The sequence below is a fragment of the Myotis brandtii genome, unplaced genomic scaffold (assembly GCF_000412655.1).
Source record: "Myotis brandtii unplaced genomic scaffold, ASM41265v1 scaffold329, whole genome shotgun sequence".
In the NCBI taxonomy this organism is placed as follows: Eukaryota; Metazoa; Chordata; class Mammalia; order Chiroptera; family Vespertilionidae; genus Myotis; species Myotis brandtii.
Genome location: NW_005362676.1, coordinates 315,160 through 322,249, shown reverse-complemented (window position 1 = coordinate 322,249; position 7,090 = coordinate 315,160). Strand labels below are relative to the sequence as shown.

Here is a 7,090-nt window from a genome sequence, read left to right as displayed (position 1 = left end):
GGGCTCTGTCCCTGTGCTCGGCCTCCCCGCGCGGTCCCTGCGGTGTAGTCCCAGCCTCGGCAATCAGACCAGAAAAAGGCACCCAAGGCACCCGGACTGGAGAGGAGGAAGGAAAACGGCCACCATTTTCCCGTGGCCTGGCCCTCTCTGTACAGAAAATCCTGAAGACGCCGCCAACAAGCCGTTAGAATAAATGACCTCAGCAAATCTGTCGGAAACGCCATCCACAAAACCGGCCGCATCTCTCTGCACCGATAATGAATGATCAGGAAGAGAAATTAAGAAAACAGTCCCGTGTACACTCGCATAAAAAAAAAAGTATAAAATACCCAGGAACACATGTTCGCGAAGGAGGCCTTGCACTCTGACAGCGATACGGCGCTGAAGAAAGAAACGGAACAAGATAGAAATAAAAGGAGGACAGACCTTGCTCGCGGACCAGAGAGATTCATGCTGTTCAAATAAATTTACAGCCGGAGGTTTTACATGGATTCGGTGCAGCTGGATGTCCTCTCATGCCCCCAAGGTCAGGGGGCAAATGGCCACGGCCGGGCCCGAGACACGGCCACCCGCAGAGGCCCACGCGGCCACAGCCCTCCCAGGTCAAGGGACACGCGCTTCAGAGACCCGGATGCACAGGGCGCGGACTCACCCAAGAGGAACTGAGGAACCTGCCTGGGCCCTGGCCGGGTAGCGCAGTAGGAACGACAAATCCATGTCTCTGTCTCTCTCCCTTCCTCTCAATAAAAACAGAAGCTGCCACTATCACTAGAGACAGGCAGTATCGCGAGACGCTGTCACTATCGCGACACGCAGCAGTACCGCGAGATGTCGCCAGTACCGCGAGAGACGGGCACCACCACGAGGTGCCCAGTACCCCGAGGGGCAGCCAGTACCGCCTTGTGCCTCCTTTAGAGTCGGTGTCTTTTCTTGCAGAACCACGTCAGCTAGTTTATTTGCACCGGCCGAGCTGTAGCGGGTGGCCTGGGGCTGCCTGAGATCCGGGGGAAGGGAAGGCTCTATCCGGGACGGTGAGGCACGAAGACCATTGCCTTCCCCTCGGACGGGGCTCCCGGGAAGGAAGTCCTGCCGGGCACCAGGCTCCCTTCGCAGTTTCAGTTCCGGGGCGCGTGCGCATTGGGACGAGCTGTATCAGAGACGGCGCCCTTGCCCCCCGGATCTTCTTACTGCCCCACTTTCCCCAGCAGAGATTCCCACGCTGGGGTGATGAGCACAAGACCGGGGATGCTCACATTTTATTCTTGTGGAAGATCCTTTCTGCTGCATCCGTTTACTCCACACATAGTCACTCATAGCTTGGCTCCTACACTTTGCTCGGTTCTTGGGGTTCATCCGTGAATCAGCGCTAGTTTCTACTTTATAAAGCTCCACATTGGGGCGAGGGAAACGGACAGGTAACTCCAGGGTTCTCGCGTGTGTAAACCTATATGTATAAAAGCCTAAGCGACCGAAGGACCGTCTGACCAGTCGCTATGATGCTCACTGACCACTAGGGGGCAGACGCTCAATGCAGGAGCTGTCTCCTGGTGGTCAGTGCGCTCCTACAGGGGGAGGGGGCGCTCAGCTGACAGGCACAGCTGCGGCATGAGCCTCTCTGTTACCAAGCCAAGGCGGCAGTCGGACATCCCCTGACGCCCCCTGAGGCGTCCCGGATTGCGAGAGGGCGCGGGCCAGGCTGAGGGACCCACCAGTGCACGAATCTGTGCACCGGGCCTCTAGTTTAGCATAAGTGCCTACACCAAGCGCTGCAGATTCACGCAGGAGGAAATGTTTTCTTCCCAGCCGGGGTGGGTGGGCATGGCTTCAGAGTGTGTCCAAGGGAAAGCGTGGGATTCCTGTTGGAAGGAGGGGGCCGCGGGAGGGGAGTTCAGAGATGGGAGGGGTGTAGAGGACGAGGTGTCTGGGGGCCTCCGCAGAGTTTAGATTTTTGCACGGAGCCCCAGCCTGGGCATCTCCGAGGGCGGCAGGCGGCCGCGTGCCAGGGTGTTGGTGAAGCAGCAAAATCAGCTTGCCGTAGCATATTTCCCTAGAAGTGGAAACGGTCCAAACCACGGCATTTGTATCCAATCCAACCAGCATGAATGATAGAGAATAAAAGGAGACGTGCAAACATTTGAAAGACAAAACATGCATCGTCAAAGGGGCATAGAAATCTATAGTCTTTATAGATCATATAAGTCTATAGTCTATTATAGATTATAAAACTCTATAGTCTCTTATAGATTATAGAACTCTATAGCCTATTATAGATTATAGAGATCTATAGTCTATTATACATTATAGAACTCTACAGTCCATTATAGATCATAGAACTCTATAGTCTATTATAGGTTATAGAACTCTATAATCATTATAGAACTCTATAATCTGTTATAGATTATAGGAATCTATAATAGATCATAGAAAGGAGGAAAGTGTAAGGGGACAAGGAGGTCGAAACTAGAAGAGTCCCCATGGGAATGTGGAGAAAAGGGCCGATTGCAGGGGTATTTGGGACCTGTTAGCCGTGATATATAAACTTCACGTCGGTACATAGACAGATGTGTTAAGTGACAGGACCTCAATTATCCCTGAATGCATGCCCTGACTGCACGGCGATAATTAATTTACTTCGTGGGCTGGGAATGAGATAATACATAGGAAGTCACTGTGAAGCGATGCACATGGGAGGCGCTAAACTGCCGACCGTCCCCACAATATTTCTTTTTAACTCGTGCCATTTAGTCACTCACCGGTGCACACACATCTAGAGGCCATCCCACGTGTGGATTTGCATAAAATAAGTGCGCAGTTATGCAGGCATGTTCAGAAGGCAAGCGACTGGAAATGAACATACGACTCCACGCCCCCTTATGCATATATGTAAGGCACATGGTCATGCCTGAGGGGTTTGGGGTCTTTTGTAGAGTCTGGGTTGCAGACGCCCTTTCTGGGAAGCTCTGGCCACCAGAGAGCAGCACCCCGCGGTGGTGCGTTTGGGGTTTGCTAAGGCAGATGGCAGGCGTGGTGGGGAGGCCCAGGATCCGACGGGCGTGTATGTTACCTGATATCTCTGTGGGGGCTTTCTGTCTGGCTTGTCAGACTTACCGGTTTGCATTTACTGGCTGGTATTTAAAAATGCCGCCACTCTAACTTAATGTGATCAGATATTAGCTCTGAAAATCATACACCTTGAACACAGTCTAGGAAGACAGTCCCAGGTGCAATGAAGTCATTTTCCTAGTAATGTTTTGAGTAGTGTTATTTTTTAAAATATATATTTTTTATTGATTTCAGAGAGGAAGGGAAAGAGAGAGAGAAACATCAGTGATGAGAGAGAATCATTGATAGGCTGCCTCCTGCACGCCCCCTACTGGGGATCAATCCTGCAACCCTGACCGGGAATCAAACTGTGATCTCCTGGTTCATAGTTGACGCTCAACCACTGAGCCACACCGGCCGGGTGAGAAGTGTTACTTTTTAAGACTGCAAACCAAATTAAACAATAAAAAGGACTAAGGAGGTGCTTACCCAAATTACTATTACTCAAGACATCGGTACAGTCCCTCCTATCTTTTCTCTGTGGTTATAGGATGTGTAGAGAAATACTTAAATAGTAAAATGGCCCTAGCTGGTTTGGCTCAGTGGATAGAGCATTGGGCTGCGGACTGGAAGGTCCCGGGTTTGATTCCGGTCAACGGCACATGCTCGGGTTGTGGGCTCGATCCCCAGTAGGAGGTGTGCAGGAGGCAGCCGATCCATGATTCTCTCTCATCATTGATGTTCCTATCTCTCTCTCTCCCTCTCCCTTCCTCTCTGACATCAATAAAGAAATATATTTAAAAATATATTTAAATATTAAAATGGTCTAACAGCATTATGGCGCCTTAAACAATAATTAGAAAGCATTAATCTAAAAATGACACAAATAGGCCAAGCCCTAAACCAATAGGAGTTTTAAGATAAAATTGTATTCTTGTCCCACTATTACATAACTCTCATCATCACTGCATATTCAATCCCTATTCCAGTTTTTTATTTTAGAAAATGTTTAAAACGCGTTTATTGAAAGGATTCATGACGCTGCTAAGCCTGGTTGGTTATTTTTAAATTGTGTCCCAGACACTGTATGTGAAAAATTATGGCGATCGTTTGGGGGGTCTTGAAACTACTCTCCAATTTTATGTTTGTTTCCTTATTTAAGAAGATATATTTTTATTGATTTCAGAGAGGAAGGGAGAGAGGGACAGAGAGATAGAAACATCAATAATGAGAGAATCATAGATCGGCTGACTCCTGCACGCCCCACACTGGGGATCGAGCCTGCAACCTGGGCATGTGCCCTTGACCGGGAATTAAACAGTGATCTCCCGATTCATAGGCCGATGCTCAACCACTGAGCCACACCGGCCGGGCTCTCCAGCGGTTCTCACTGTCCTCCCGGGAGGTTGGTGAGAGCCCCTTGCTCCTCACTGCGGACAGCAGAAGGGCAATGGTAGGTTAAAGCGTGTGTACAAGGCCCCTCGACAGCGGGTCCCGATTTATGATGCAACGAGCTTTGTCCCTCGCAGCCTCTCTCTGGCTCTGGGACACAAACAGCACCGCGCTCTCGGCTGCACAGACTGGGGATCATGGGCACGTCTGCCGCAGGAATCTTTCTTGTAAACGCTGCCTTTCAAGTCGGCTGCCGGCGGTGTTTCCCAAGGGTTCCGTTCTCTCCAAGCCCACGTTTCATCCCTGACACGGAGGGAGGCCCACGGAAATCTCTCTTCTCTCCTCGGTTTGTTAGGGTTGGGTAGCCTTCTACTCAGAGAAGAGGGAAGTCTAATAGAAATTCCCATGATGTTGGCCCGGCCGGAGTGGCTCAGTGGTTGAGCGTCGACCTACGAACCAGGAGGTCACAGTTCGATTCCCGCTCAGGGCACAGGCCCGGGTTGTGGGCTCCATCCCCAGTGTGGGGCCTGCAGGAGGCAGCCGATCCGTGATTCTCTCTCATCGTTGACATTTCCATCTCTCTCTCCCTCTCCCTTCCTCTCTCTGAAATCAATAAAAACATATTTAAAATACTTTTAAAAAGACACTATAAGTATCGGATGCTTTTTAAAATCAATCTTCCGGAAGAGTCGGGTATGGGCTTGAGCACAGCTCCCCCAGCGCTGTGTAAAGTGCTGTCTTGCATTTCCACGGCGATTCTTCTTCCCGAAGCGACAGGGCAGCCTCGCTCCTCAGGACTCTGCAGAGCTGCCAGCGCTTTCTCGGTGCTCTTGTGTAGGCGTCGGAAGAAACAGATAACCGTAGATCTCGCCGTGTCTACATTCTTGTTTGCACGGAAAATTGCTGGGTAATACAAACTCCCATTTGCGAGGCACTCGGGAGCTTACGGCGAGAACGACTTCTTCTACCTCATTTAGTCTTTCCACCGACCACATTCCCCCCCTCCCTCCCCCCGTTTTAAAGAGGAATGAGTTGAGAGGGTGTTTTTCCCTGAGTCAGCGAGATATGAGAGCCGACAAAAAAAAAAATTATATTCAGAATAAGAAACCAACTCCTACCAATCCATAAGGCCAAGGAGGCAAGCCGGTAGGAAAATGGGCAAAAGGTGAGCAGGTGCGGGGTCCTCACCACCAAGGACATCAGCAAACGACACCCTGAAAATAACGGGGCTGGACCTTAAATAGAGCGCATTTTTCTAAATGCCTCTCTCTCTCTCTCTCTCTCTCTCTCTCTCTTTCTCACACACACACACACACACACACACACACATACGCACAGCAGTCCACACTGCCACTGCTTTCATTTAGTCATGGGGGTTGTGAGGGAGCCCGCACACGTAACTCTGTATGTCTCTGTTCCATCTGGTGTTTTGCAGGGAGCACATATCACTTTTATAATCAAGAGGGAAGGGGGCTGCTTAAGCACAATTGTTGTTGTTTTAATATATTTTTACTGATTTCAGAGAGGAAGGGAGAGGGAGAGAGAGAAACATCCATGATGAGAGAGAATCATGGATCGGCTGCCTCCTGCACCCCCCCCCTACTGGGGGCGAGCCCACATCCCAGGCATGTGCCCTCACTGGGAATCAAACTGTGACCTCCTGGTTCATAGGTCGACGCTCAGCCACTGAGCCAGGCCGGCCCGGTGCTTAGCACAGTTGTGAAATAAGCCACGCTCCTGGCCCTGAGCACAGGGCTCAGGGTGAGAGCTGAGACACAATCCGTCATCTGTCGTTTGAGCCACGAGACGACTCTGCCCGCCACGTCCTCACACGGACCGTCTTGGTGACGCACACAGAAAAGGGTTCCCTTGGTGTCAGTCGCTAGCCTGGGACCCAGAATTCCTCAGCTACTCTCAGGAGATGGGTGGCGTCCAGACGTTTCTCGTAAGTGTTAGAAGTCACCAGCCTGCTTCCGGGATCATGGTTGTGTATGGGGGAGGCTCCTCCGCAGGCCTCTGCTCCTGGTCCCCCGGGAAAGCCTGCCTCTGTCCTCTCCTGTGACGGTGCCCTGCTCCGTCTAGGACCTGTCACTACTTGTGGTTGTATTTCTATCACGTTGAGTTGTGTGATCCCCACCCCATGACCTCAGGAACAATGTGGGTTTAGGGCCCTCTATACCTGTCATCCTGGCATAAATGCCTCAAACAGGAAGAGCTCCATCAACATTCATTGAATGAATGAGTGAGTAGTGAATGATTGAGTGAATGACTGAGTGACTGGTGAGTGAGTGACTAATGAATGACTGTATGAATGAGTGAATGTGTGAATGTATGAATGAGCGAATGTATGAATGAGCAAATGTATGAATGAACGAATGTATGAATGAGCGAATGTATGAATGAGCGAATGCATGAATGAACGAATGAATGAATGAGCGAATGTATGAATGAGCGAATGCATGAATGAGCGAATGGATGAATGAGTGAGTGGATGAATGAGTGAATGTATGAATGAGTGAATGTATGTATTTGTGAAAAATGAATGAGTGGATGGATGAGTGAATAATGAGTGAGTGAATATTTTTCCCATTGACTTATTTTTCAAAAGAGAGTGGAAGCGAGGGGAGAGAGAGAAAGACATGATGTGAGGGAAATA

The 7,090-nt window shown here is 50.1% G+C and overlaps 2 protein-coding genes across 2 annotated transcripts in view; one reads left to right on the top strand and one right to left on the bottom strand.

Moving 5' to 3' along the window:
• Positions 1-7,090, bottom strand: part of OTUD7A (OTU deubiquitinase 7A) — a gene marked incomplete at its 3' end in the record, with an annotated part of 77,451 nt that overhangs the window by 47,608 nt on the left and 22,753 nt on the right. The gene's annotated exons all lie outside the window — the stretch shown is intronic.
• Positions 1-7,090, top strand: part of LOC102246452 (neuronal acetylcholine receptor subunit alpha-7) — a 39,579-nt gene that overhangs the window by 16,009 nt on the left and 16,480 nt on the right. The gene's annotated exons all lie outside the window — the stretch shown is intronic.